This window comes from Apus apus, chromosome 12 (genome assembly GCF_020740795.1).
Source record: "Apus apus isolate bApuApu2 chromosome 12, bApuApu2.pri.cur, whole genome shotgun sequence".
Lineage (NCBI taxonomy): Eukaryota > Metazoa > Chordata > Aves > Apodiformes > Apodidae > Apus > Apus apus.
Genome location: NC_067293.1, coordinates 11,387,180 through 11,399,384, shown reverse-complemented (window position 1 = coordinate 11,399,384; position 12,205 = coordinate 11,387,180). Strand labels below are relative to the sequence as shown.

The 12,205-nt window shown below is 38.9% G+C and overlaps 1 protein-coding gene across 1 annotated transcript in view; it reads left to right on the top strand.

Moving 5' to 3' along the window:
- COL4A6 (collagen type IV alpha 6 chain) overlaps positions 1-12,205 on the top strand; it is an 80,692-nt gene that overhangs the window by 24,803 nt on the left and 43,684 nt on the right. The gene's annotated exons all lie outside the window — the stretch shown is intronic.

Genomic DNA, 12,205 nt, shown 5'->3' with positions numbered 1-12,205 from the left:
GTTGTGTTTGTAGATTTACAGGTTTCTACTACCCTCCACTCCTTCTGCTTTTGTCTGTATATTTCCAAGCGATGTGTAGATGAGAATTCACAGACTCCATTTTCCCCCTTTAAAGTGAATTGTTTACATGTTTGCAAAACTCCCCTTGGCTCTGCTATGTAACAGGTCCCTGGGAAGAGTTTTTATTCTAAATTTGCTATCTTGAATAAGCAAATGGTTGCCATCTGAGTTTTGAATCTTGACTACTGTTATCTGTTCCAACAGATAATTTTGTTTTTAGCAGAACCCTGTGCAAGGAAAGCCTCTCAGACCTTTCTGAAGTGCCAGGAACATGCGGCAAAGTCTATGGGAGGCAAAATGTAGGGGAACCAGCTTGCAGAGAATCTATTGTTCTGCACTGACCCCTTACTGGACAGATCTGTGAATGCCCTGTTTTCACAGCCTGCCTTCTCACTAGAAGCATCCTTTGGGGCAGAATGACCCTTAGTGGATAATGAGAACTTTTGCTATGTTTCTGTCTTGTAAGTAGAATGTTTAGCATGTGGAACATGGTCTAGTGACTAAAATTGATTTATTTTTTTTTTTAAGTGTGTCATTGTATTTTTCTTTCTTTTCCAAAAAGGCTATTTTATTCACCAGATGAATAATGTTAATAGATATGGTAATAAGGCTTAGCGGTAACTCCATGCTGCATAGATCTGTTGCCACATTCAGTCTTGGTTTCAGAATTACATTGTACTCAGTACTAAAATTTGGTTGTAAGAGCATGAAGACTGGATATTGGGCAGGGGAAGGGACATAAGTAATGCATCATTAAGAACAAAGGAAAAAAGACCATATTGTTTTTCTAAAACACTGCTTTACTTGTAGCAATTTATAGATACACGTTTTCTGTGTAGCAGTGAAATTTAATAGAATAATTAGATGGTCCAAAATGATAAAAGTGTGCCAAAAAAGCAACCCTGGTCCAGAATAGGTTAGGCTATGACTTGGATTGTGAGCTAAGTTAGAAGTGGGGTTCAGATTTTAGTTTCAGCTATCTCAGCATCTTACAAGCTTGTTCTCTCAGGAACTTGAGACAAATTGAGAGAAACTCCTCAAGACAAGATTGGATACAGGCATTTAAATCTGCTTTTAGAATTCCAGTGTTATACTTGTGATCCAAGTCTCTATTGTTCGTATTCTAATGGTTCTACATTCTGCAGAAACCAAGAACACATAATGACAAACACGAAAAAAATAATATTTTATTTTATTATCATGTTAGTTACCACCTGAAAAAACAAATATTAAAATAAATCTGTGCCATTTTAGTTAGTGTTAATTAGTTTCTGCAACCAACTCATCTCAAAATATCAAATATTACAAAATGCAGTAAGACAAACTGATACCATCCTACTACGAATAGCCAAGTTACTAGCTATAGTATCTGCTGATAGACAAAGAATAATAAGAAAAGCCTGAGCAAATTTTATGAAGATTCAAAGACAAGCTTTTAAATATGAAGATTGTTCTTTTAGTTGATATTTTTTCAGCATTTAAACCAACGTATATGTTTTTCTGCTTTAGCTGAAATACAGTTAAAAGATTGACAACAACACAGAAAACTTCCATAAGAAGTGTGACAGGTAGGGGATTAATGGCCTCAGTAGTGATACAGCTGCTAATTAGCAAATTAATATATCTCCACTAGAATGGTCCTTAATTATGATGATCTAAGAGAAGTTGTTGCTCTAGAATAATTACCATGGAAAAGAAATTATTCGTCTCCCTTGAGATGTGTCATACACTACATTATCACTTTTTGCTGAGGTTACATCTAGCCTTTTTTTTACTGTTCAGATAAACTGCAGTCCACCAACATTTCCAGTTACCATTTCACAGACATGATCTGTTGATAGTCACCTTCAAAGGAGAAGTAGCAAATCAAGTCAAAATCAAGTTGCTCGTCTTTGGAATCAAAGACAGGACTGCTTTCTGTAACTGCCATGAACTGAGTGTTTCTGAGGTACTTAGATATCCCATTCAGGTTAAAAGTCTTCACCTGGCAGAAAACATTGTGGAGGTTTTTGAATCTATGCAAAGTAAACGGATACTTTATGGAGTGAATTTTCTTTGAATAACCAACTCTATCCCTTTAATGTAATTTAAAAATGGGTTTGATTGGACATTGCAAGGATCTGGAAAGGAATGAGCCTAGCCCAGGCTGCACACTCTAGATCTGGTTCTAAAATTGTCCAAAGAGTGGGAACATTGCTATTGCTAGCCCAGAAAAATTAGGACAGGATCTTGCCTAACTAATCCAGTGCTTATCAGGGAACCCCCCTAAAGAATGGCATAATTTAAATTCTTCCTAATTCTTGTTGACTTGTGAGTGGTTTCTCTCTAAGAAGTCCATGAAGCATTAAATATTTGCAAGAAGTCTTTACCTGATGCTTTTGCAACTGCTCTTGTATGTCTCCATATTCTTCTCTTTATGGCTGTTTCTGTAAAAAAATACTCCTTCATTGCTGGTCTTGATGCATCTTGTGGCAGTGAGTTCTCCAGGATAGTTGCTAGGATTTAAATAGAGAGGGAACTTAGCTGCTGATAGAAACTAAAATTAGATATAGCTTATCTGTACCTGAAGCTGTAGTAAAGGTGAGTGATGTTTCTCTAAAAGCTTTGTGAACTATGTTCTTGGATCTAGCATGAGGCCCTTAGGCTAAGAAGGTGTCATGAAAGCTAAGTGATCACTAGAGCTCTGTTTTCATGCATGGAAACCTCAAGGGTGTTTGGTTTGGTTTTGGGTTGTTATTTTGTTTGGTTGGTTGTTTTTTTTGTGGTTTGTTTGGTTTTTGTTTGTTTGTTTTTCATTACTTGTTTCTTCATCCTCATTCCTTTCTTTACTGATTGCATGTCATGTCTGGGGAAGTTCTGGTGCTAGAGGACACTCTTTGTTCCCACAGAGTGAGGGAAATGGAAAGCTCTCTCTATCATCCACAGAGCAGAAGGGGTTTCCGTAACTCCTCTTCCGCCTCTTTGTCTTATGCTTCTGGGTCTACTCCTTATCTCTGAGTTACCTCCTTATCACTGTGTTGTTGGGGGAGCAGGACATGTCTTCATGGTTCTTGATTTCCAGTTCACGGATAAAAAGAGAAAAGTAGTAAAATGTAATTATAATGTAGTATTACAAATTGTGAGCCAGTGGAGAGGTACTTTTGACCAAAAATTACCAGCTCCCTGTTTCCTTTCTTCCTGTCTCGCTCTTCCATTTTCAAAATCCCTCATCTGTTGATGGGTGCTGTAGAGGCTGATGGGCAGAGAATTCTGTGTGTGAAAGAGTCAGTTGTGCACTGAGATGTGCAGTTCCTCCCGCTCATTTGCTTCTTATAGAACTGTCACTTTCTTAATGTGAAGCCTGGACTTTGATAACCAGTGCCTTTGTGGGATGCATGAAAGTCAGAGGTTCTGCCCCTCAGTGCAACAGGGAAGACCAAACCATCCTATATGCTAAGGAATAGTTGTACTGGGAAAAAGCTGGTATGGGCACTCTCCTCCTGCTGGATTTGCTCATTACCCACGGCCCTGTTCTGTCTCTGAGGAAACACTAACTTTTCACAGCCTTTGCTTGCAAGAGGAATTAGAAATTTAAAAATTGGACTTCTTCTAAAAGAAAGAACTGGAGAGGAGCCCAAACCAAATTAACAAATCTGGACACAGCAGACCCTGAGGAGGTTTGGAGTCTGTTCGGCTTCAGCATGTGGCTGAACCCTCCCTGCCTTTCTAGACACAATGTCCCTTTAATAGTCTTAACAGGCCTGATACTGGCAAGATTTCACTTGTTCAGTACACTACTTAATACAGCTAATTTTCTACTGACAACATTTTTTTGCAACAATGACTCTTCTGTCGCTTGAGTCCGTGAAGAAGGCAGCTTGGAAATGCCAGCCAGAGGGGGAGGTAGCAAAAAGTTCATTGTAGCGCTGTTCACTTAAACGGTTCTTGAGAAACACATAGGGCTTTTTAGGGTTGTTTTGTGGGGTGCTAGGGATAAGTGGAAGGGAAAATAATGCAACAGTGCATGTTGTTCTTTCCTCATGAGCCCACAACAGATCCCTGAAAAAGTTAGGTATTGTAGGGTATATCTTAAGGAGAGTCAGAAGCTGTTTCATGGGCAGCAGTCGTGATGTGACTGCCCATTAGGTCACGATGATTCAGTATCAGTTTTCCCCAAGGGACTTGTCTAATATCTATAATTAGTGTGGTATCTTCCTCAATAATGAGTTAGGTCAAACCCCTTTAAATAGGTTGTGAAAACCAGATAGAAACAATTAAAATACAGGACAAAACAAAGTAATCGCATTTGATTGTCTGATTGAAAAAAAAAAGTTAGTAAGAGACAACTTTAAACATAAGATGTAAAAGCAGACTGAAGTATTTCTGAGGACAATAGATGTACTGCCAGAAGTAAGGGTAGTAAGGCTGAAGAAGAAGAAAGCATAGCAAAACTGGCATTAATTGTGGGCTGCCTTCCTTTGCAGGTCACACTTGTGTGTAGCATATCTCTATGGGTTACTCAAGAATGAAGCAATTTTAGTTATCCTTTTAATTCACACAGTTTTCAGAAAACATGAAAGCTAATTATAACCAGTTAGCTGATCCTTTGATAGAGCAATAGTGATGTAGATACCTGTTGTTCTGTATCACCATAAAAGGCTTCACTGGCCTGTAAGTGACAAAAAATAGTTAGCAATAGAATCTGTAGTGGCATCTGTAGATCAGTCTAGTTAGAGAAAAGCCCTGCAACCAAAGCCAGTAGAATTAGGGACTATGACCTTTGCTTTTCATTTGATCCATCTCCTGTTTTGGGGACTGATTGCTGAGGAGTTCTCACTGGATCATTTTCTACTGCCATGCTCACCAGAGATTTTGTGCATTCTGGGGGGAAAATAATGCTTTTGCATATGCTACCTTGTCTACTTTCCCGTACAGCCTTCAGGAAAAAGGAAAGAAGTCCGAGGGAAACTCTATGTTTTCTTCTGGAACATTAAAATTCTTCTTTTGTATTAAAATTCAGCTCAGAACTTGTGTTGCTGTCAAGAGATGTACACAATATTCAGAAGTGCCCTTCCTTCAGCAAAGGGCAGGAAAATGTTATGACAGCTGCTGTCCTATGTGAACAGGTCAGGGAACTGTTAAAGGCTTTGTAAAACATTTTTTAGAGATTAGGCACCGAAGACTTGAGGGAGAAAAGATGAACTGAGGTTGCAAAAGACCATAAAATCTCATAAACCATTCAAACCTTTGGCTCTACTATGCTCTTTTGTTAAATAAAAAAATGCTTGATTCATAAGTAAATTGAAATCAGTTAGACCTCGCTTGCTGCAACATCTTTGCTAAGATTTCATAATCGTGTAATCCATCCTTTCTATATAAATCCTATTTTCTTAAAATGTTGATGTAATGCCAGAGTTCTATGAGGTGTGGGAGTTGCTTCCTTCCTCCTCCTCACCTCATTTCTTTAGTTGCCTCTAAGTCAGACTTAAACACCTGCATGATTTCAGAGTAGTGCCAGTTGTCTGTCTCCTGTGCTGTCTACAGGAATTGCTCTGCATTTGTGTATGAACGTAGCATTGCCTCGCCAGTTTAAAACACACAAAGGCCCTAAAAATATCAGCCAAGCTAGAAAAACCTTTTGCTATCACAAGTAGCAAGAAGTTAATCCTGGATGACTCACCTTTGCCTCACTCTTTACCAGCAGAACTAGTTGTTCCCTGGACACCCAGCCCCCTGAGCTGGAGGACAGGGAGAGGGGACAGAATGAAACCTTCTCAATCAAATTGGAAATGGTCAGGGACCTGCTGCAACACTTATACATACACAAGTCTATGGGCCCAGTCAGCATGGATTTATGAAAGGCAGGTCCTGTTTGACAAACCTGATCTCCTTCTATGACAAGATGACTTGCCTGGTGGATGAGGGAAAGGTTGTGGATGTTGTCTACCTTAGACTTTCATAAAGCCTTTGACACTCTACCACAGCATTCTCATGAAAAAAACTGCCTGCTCATGGCTTGGAGGGGCATGCTCTCTGTTGAATAAAACATTCTCTGAAAGGGTTGTCAGGCATTGGAACAGGCTGGCCAGAGAGGTGGTTTAAGTCACCATCCCTGAATGTGTTTAAAACTCATACAGATGTAGTGCTTGGGGATACAGTTTAGGGGTGAACATTGTAGAGGATCATAGAATCATAGAACTATTCAGGTTGTGAAAGACCCTTGGGATCACCAAGTCCAACCGTAATTCCTGCTCTACAAAGTTCTCCCCTAAACCATATCTACCAACACCACATCCAAATGACCCTTAAACACATCCAGGGATGGTGACTCAACCACCTCCTTGGGCAGCCTGTTCCAGTGTATAACCACTCTCTCTGTGAAGAAATTTTTCCTAATGTCCAATCTGAACCTACCCTGTTGCAGCTTGAAGCCATTCCCTCTTGTTCTGTCACTAATTACCTGTGAGAAGAGACCAGCACCAGCCTCTCTACAGTGACCTTTCAGGTAGTTGTAGAGACTGATGAGGTCTCCCCTCAGCCTCCTCTTCCTCAAACTAAACATTCCCAGCTCCTTCAAATGTTCTTCATAAGATTGATTCTCTATGCCCTTCACCAGCTTCATTGCCCTCTTCTGTACTTGCTCCAGTATCTCGATGTCTCTCTGGAATTGAGGTGCCCAAAACTGGATGCAGTACTTCAAGTGTGAGTAGGGTTGAATGTCATTCAAATACCTAGCATAGCTCCTTAAAAATAAGCTTTACTTGTATAGTTCATACCACTGTTATTCATTTAGTTGAAATACAATATAAGTCATCACTATGCTTCAGAAATCCTGCTGCTTGTTGTTTATGATTAAAAATCCACATGAATAATATCTTTATATTTCTGTAGTGCCCATCATTCCATATGATGCCCAGTGTTAGCATGGATCCATCTCTTTGGAGTGCAGTGCAGGAAGGCGCTCGCCCAGCCAGCACATCTCACACAGATGTTACAACCACAAGTGACTTTCACTTACTTTCATGTTATCTGTGTTCCTTGTGGCCTGGAGCCTAGTTTCTCATCTAACTTGGACATTTCAGTATATCAAAGCAAAAAAAGCAATCTGAGTTAAAGTCATCCTTTTTTAGTCTCTTACGTTTCTTTTAAAAAGTAGTTTCTTTAAAGGTTGTGAAATATAAAATGGAATCATTACTTAGGTTTAACACTGAGTCGCTCCTGGCATTGTCCATAGTGGGGAAAAAGACAACAGAATGTTTTCTTTTTGTGTGCTATGAATAGAAATAGCAAATATGTGGAATTGATTGGATCAGAATGTTCCATGAAAAGTTTTTAAACTGGAAGTTAAGTTAAGCACTCTAAAGAACAATCTTTTCAGAGATTTAAATATCCAATTAAAAAATAAAGATATTTTAAAATAAATATTAAAAAAATAATCTAGGGTTTATAGCATTTCTATATTTATAATGTGGTAAACCTTCCATTGCAACTTTATTTATGTTACTGAAGTAACAGGATTCAGGAAGCAAAGGGTTCATGAAATCAAATTTAATTGATTTTTTTTTTTTTTTAAACCAGTTATGTATGGCTTTATGGCCTAGTTTTATATATATGCACACACACATACTTTATCACCTTGATTTTCTACTTGTGGTCATGTCTAGTCAGATTAGTGGAAATAACAGAAGTTGGTTGTGTTTTTTTCATAATTGAGTTTATCACATGAACTAAAATTGGAAATTATTATGAGTAGCAGCCTGCAGTTCCTCATTACTACATTAAAAGATTGCTTGTGAGATGACCAGAGCAGCCTTGACAGACTGCAGTGTGAGCATGCCAAGTGCTGCTTCACATAAACAGAACACTTCTAAAATTAATTATGATATTAAATAATTTCACATGGTACAGAAATAATTTGTTCCTTCTTTTAAAATGATTTTTAAAAAAAAAAATATTACCCTGGCATCCTTCCTTTAAAACATAAATAAATAAATAAAAGGAACAACGAAGAAAATAAAGATGAGATTTCTGGGAAGATGCTGAACGAAATAGGATTGTTCCACAGGTTTTTTTCCAGTCCCTTATTTCTGTTGTGTATGCAGTTCTGTGTATTCATATCATGCTCTGTGGGTAATAATCTGTGTAGAGAAACAATAAATTGTATGACAGAAATAAAGAAACCATTTTGAATAAGACTTTCCCTAATTTTTTAGAAGAAAAACTTGGAGAATCATTTCTTTAAAAGTACAAAGCATTTTTCAGTAGGGAGAATAATTACTTTCTCTGATATGTGAGTAGGGCACTGGATACCTGACCTGTAATTTGGGAAAACAGTGAAGGGTTTTTCATCAGTAATTATTATTTTACAGTAGAACTGTGGGGCCCCAGTTGAGACCAGGACTCCCTTGTGCCAGGCACTGTCTACCTAGCAGGAGATAACCACTTCTGCAGGAATCTTGCAGCAAAGGCAGCACGGAACGAAGAGGAGAAGGAAGGAAATGGAGGTGGAAAGTACAAGTGGTTAGGCCAAGGTCATGCTGCTCACTGATGGACACTGCTGCCTAGCAGCAGTGAGTCACCTATGGACACTTCATCTGAATTCTGTGTGCGTTGTGTGTCATATTAGAAAGAAATTCTTCAGTGTGAGGGTGATGAAACACTGGCACTGGTTCTCTAGGGAAACTGTGGATGCCCCAGCCCTGGAAGTGTTCAAGGGCAGGCTGGATAGGGCTCTGAGCAACCTGGTCTGGAGGGAGGTGTCCCTGCCTATGCAGGGGAGTGGAACTAGATGATCTTTAAGGTCCCCTCCAACCCAAACCAGTCTGTGATTCTATGAATTGGATATATAGACCTTCCTTGAAAGTTTCAGGTTAGATTGTTCTTAGTGTATGCAGTTCATAAGAATGTCATTTTTAGGGCCATAACGATTTTAACAGTTGGCTCTTTGGTTTGCCTTAATGTAATCAACTGAGTGCAGGATGCTTCAGGCTGCAAAGCATTAGCTCATGGAGTAAATCTTTGTCACTAGCAATTTTTTGTGCTGATAAAACTGACTATGGGGGAAAAAATAGAAAGCGTGAATAAGCTTTTAAAAAAATGTGTTCATTTAATTCTCATAGAGAAGGAATTATGTGTTAATTTGAGAAAACATTAACATTTTTAAATTCAGTTGCTTTTTTCATACAATGGATCTTAATTTTGCTGCTTGAAATATGGCAACCTACAAATTTACTAACTGAAGTAGGGATCAGTTCTGTCCTACCTTATCAGCAGTATTCTGCCTTAGTTATTACTCCTGCTGAACCTGTCTGACTTTGAGCTCCAGTATCCTTTTTGTGTTGAGTCACTGAGCTAATACTTGATAGTGATTATGGTTAGTAGAACTGTCCCCCAAGTAAGTAAGTACTTGTATTCTGTCTGTGAAATAAGGGGCATGTCCAGTAGCTCCATACCACTGCCACATGTTCCTTTGCACAGTGACAAATCAAATCAATTTACACTTTATTCTTCAAGCTTACAGATGCAATGGGAAAAAAAAAATATGTTTGGAATTTGCAGTTCTATGTGTAGCAGCTCTGCTTCAGTGGGCGAAAATTTATGTGGGGTATTAAAGCTGGCAAAAGGGGTAGGGACAAGAAAGAAACTGTGATGTATTTGATTGTGTAGCAGTGAATTCCTAAGAGAGAGCCCCATCATTTCTCACCATCCTGGCCTTTCCTCATGACACCCTGAGACGCAGATGAATTTAAAGGGTGAAGGAAAGAAGGCACATCTTGCCAGAACCTTTTCTATCTTGAAAGGCACTGCCATCAAATTACATTTTCAGGCCAATTTGTTTTAGTGCCTTCTGCAGTGTGGTGATTCAGAAGCAATGGGAGGTTCCTGTCCCAGCCATTTTTTCCTCTTGGTTACCACACATTGAGAATGGAAACCTGAATGTCTCAGACATCTCTGTATTTTTTAATGGTTTGCAGTGAAGTGTGTAACAGAGATGCATGTAACTCATACTGAACTTGCAGCACAAACTTGGTCAAAATCCTGAAATTTTCTATGGAAACACTATGGTATATTAAGAAGTAATGTCCTTTTTTTCACAAGCACTGTATTCATTACAGAGGGACAGGAGTCTCATTTAGTGCTGCTAGTGTAGTAAAAGCCTGGTGCACAAGTATGTTAGAGAAGGCAGGTTATGGTTTTCAAATTTATGAAATTCTAGTCGGCATTTGAGAAAACATTCACAAGTCACAGTAATTTCATAGACTTTGTCCTTGGTTGGTACTAGCATTCTCTAATTTTTGTTTTTAAAAATGATTGTCAGGTAGCCAGGAAACCAAAATGATACCTTTTGTGTTAATTACTTACGGGTGTTCTGCAGGCTACTGGACAATATATATTGAGCAATAAATATTGAAATAGGGAGCTCTGTTGATTCACTGTAGTTTCTGTTTGACGTAATCCACATTTTATGTTTAAGCTTGTCCTCACTGCTAAGAAATGTATTCTTTTTATCCCTTGGATAAGTAAGAGCAATCTTGATGCCAAAGCACAGGAAAGATTAGGCACTTTTCTTTTTACCACAAAGTAAACTCATTCAGGTCAAGCACTACTTTACCTGGCTTTGAACGCTGGAAGTTTACCTTGTGCTAAAACCTCAGTCTTCGTTATTCTCCTGAAATTGCTCCTGCAAGGCCCAGTATCTGCTCTTTATAATGCTTTTATCTTAGGACAGTTCATGGGAGTGCTACTGAGTGACGAAAAATGCTGCTTTTTTAGCAGTGGAGGCAAGTCCTTTGTTTCAGCATAGAAAACATGATTTCCATCCACACAGACTTCAAAAGAAAGAGCAGGAATTCTTGAGAGTCTGATTATCATGGCTTAATCACATTATCAGAGAGATTAGAAGCACTTTACTGTGTCTTTATGGTTTAGTGACACTCTAAGGCACTGGACAAAATCTTCAAGTGCTGTTAAAATCTTTCTTGTCAGGCACTAAGCGGCAAAAGAGAGCTTTTTACCTGTGGGCCCTTGAAAACAGAGAACATGTTTAATTCTTCTGTCAGCTTCAGAACCAAACACAAGCAGAACATGTAGTTACTGGTCTTTATTGTCTCATTTAAGATACGTTGCTCGAAGTGACCTGCAGGACAGCAAAACAAAAGCCTCCTAAAATTTTAACTCCTATCAGTTCCAGTCGTTGTGAAACACTGTCATTAACCAAGCAATCAAACTAATTGAATACCAAAGCAGAAGTTTTTTGAACAACTGAGGAATTCACGATGTGTTTTCTCTAGAAACCTGGGTGCAATCTTAGATGCTGTTGGCTTTGTGGGTGGTGGCTGACTATAGCAGTAACATGCCCGTTTTTAGAAGCTGTTTCTCCACTGCTGTGTTGATCTGAGGTGAACAGGCCACAGCCTGTGTCTCGTAAGTGCGACGTTGCCTGAAAGACTCTAAATAGCTTATGACCAGGGGAAATGAAAAAGTTAAATCTGAGACTGCAAGTGAGAGCAAAGCGCGTGATTTTTGCAACATGTCCCTTGTAGTGTATGGTCTCTAAGGACCACTGAAGATTTGGGGATTAGTGTTATGATCATATGGTTCCCAATATAAAGGATTCCATTGATAATTAGCCCAGAGTGAAGAAAGCTAATCAACAAGAAAGCCTTTTCAGATGGGAGTCTGTGCCTCTGTAAGTGCACAGTATGTATAGTGTCTAGACGGAAAAGGTATGAAATACAAAATGTGCACTTGACCCCAGTTAAAAGGCCAGGATGAAACAATCACAACAGAAAGAGTGACGTGGGGGAATTACAGATGGAACTTGCTGCACTTTAAAAGAAAACTGCTCCAGTAGTGAAGAAATATGGAATATGGGATGAAATGTTTTTGCCTAAACAAGTACTAAAAATTATCCTGGAAAAAGAATTCAAAAGATAAATTACAGATTCTTTCCTTTTGCTTGATTATTAACATGTAAAATGCATTTTTAAATTAACTGTAAAGTCTTTTACCTGCCAAGGCATGGAGTCAGGACTTCATATGTCTCCAGCTGAGATTACTAAAACACTTGCAGCAGGGTGCTGCATTCCTTCTGCTGCTTCAAGGAGTTAGGGAAATGGAAGGGAAACACACTGCCCTGGACATGAGTGAAGAGAACTGGGGAGGA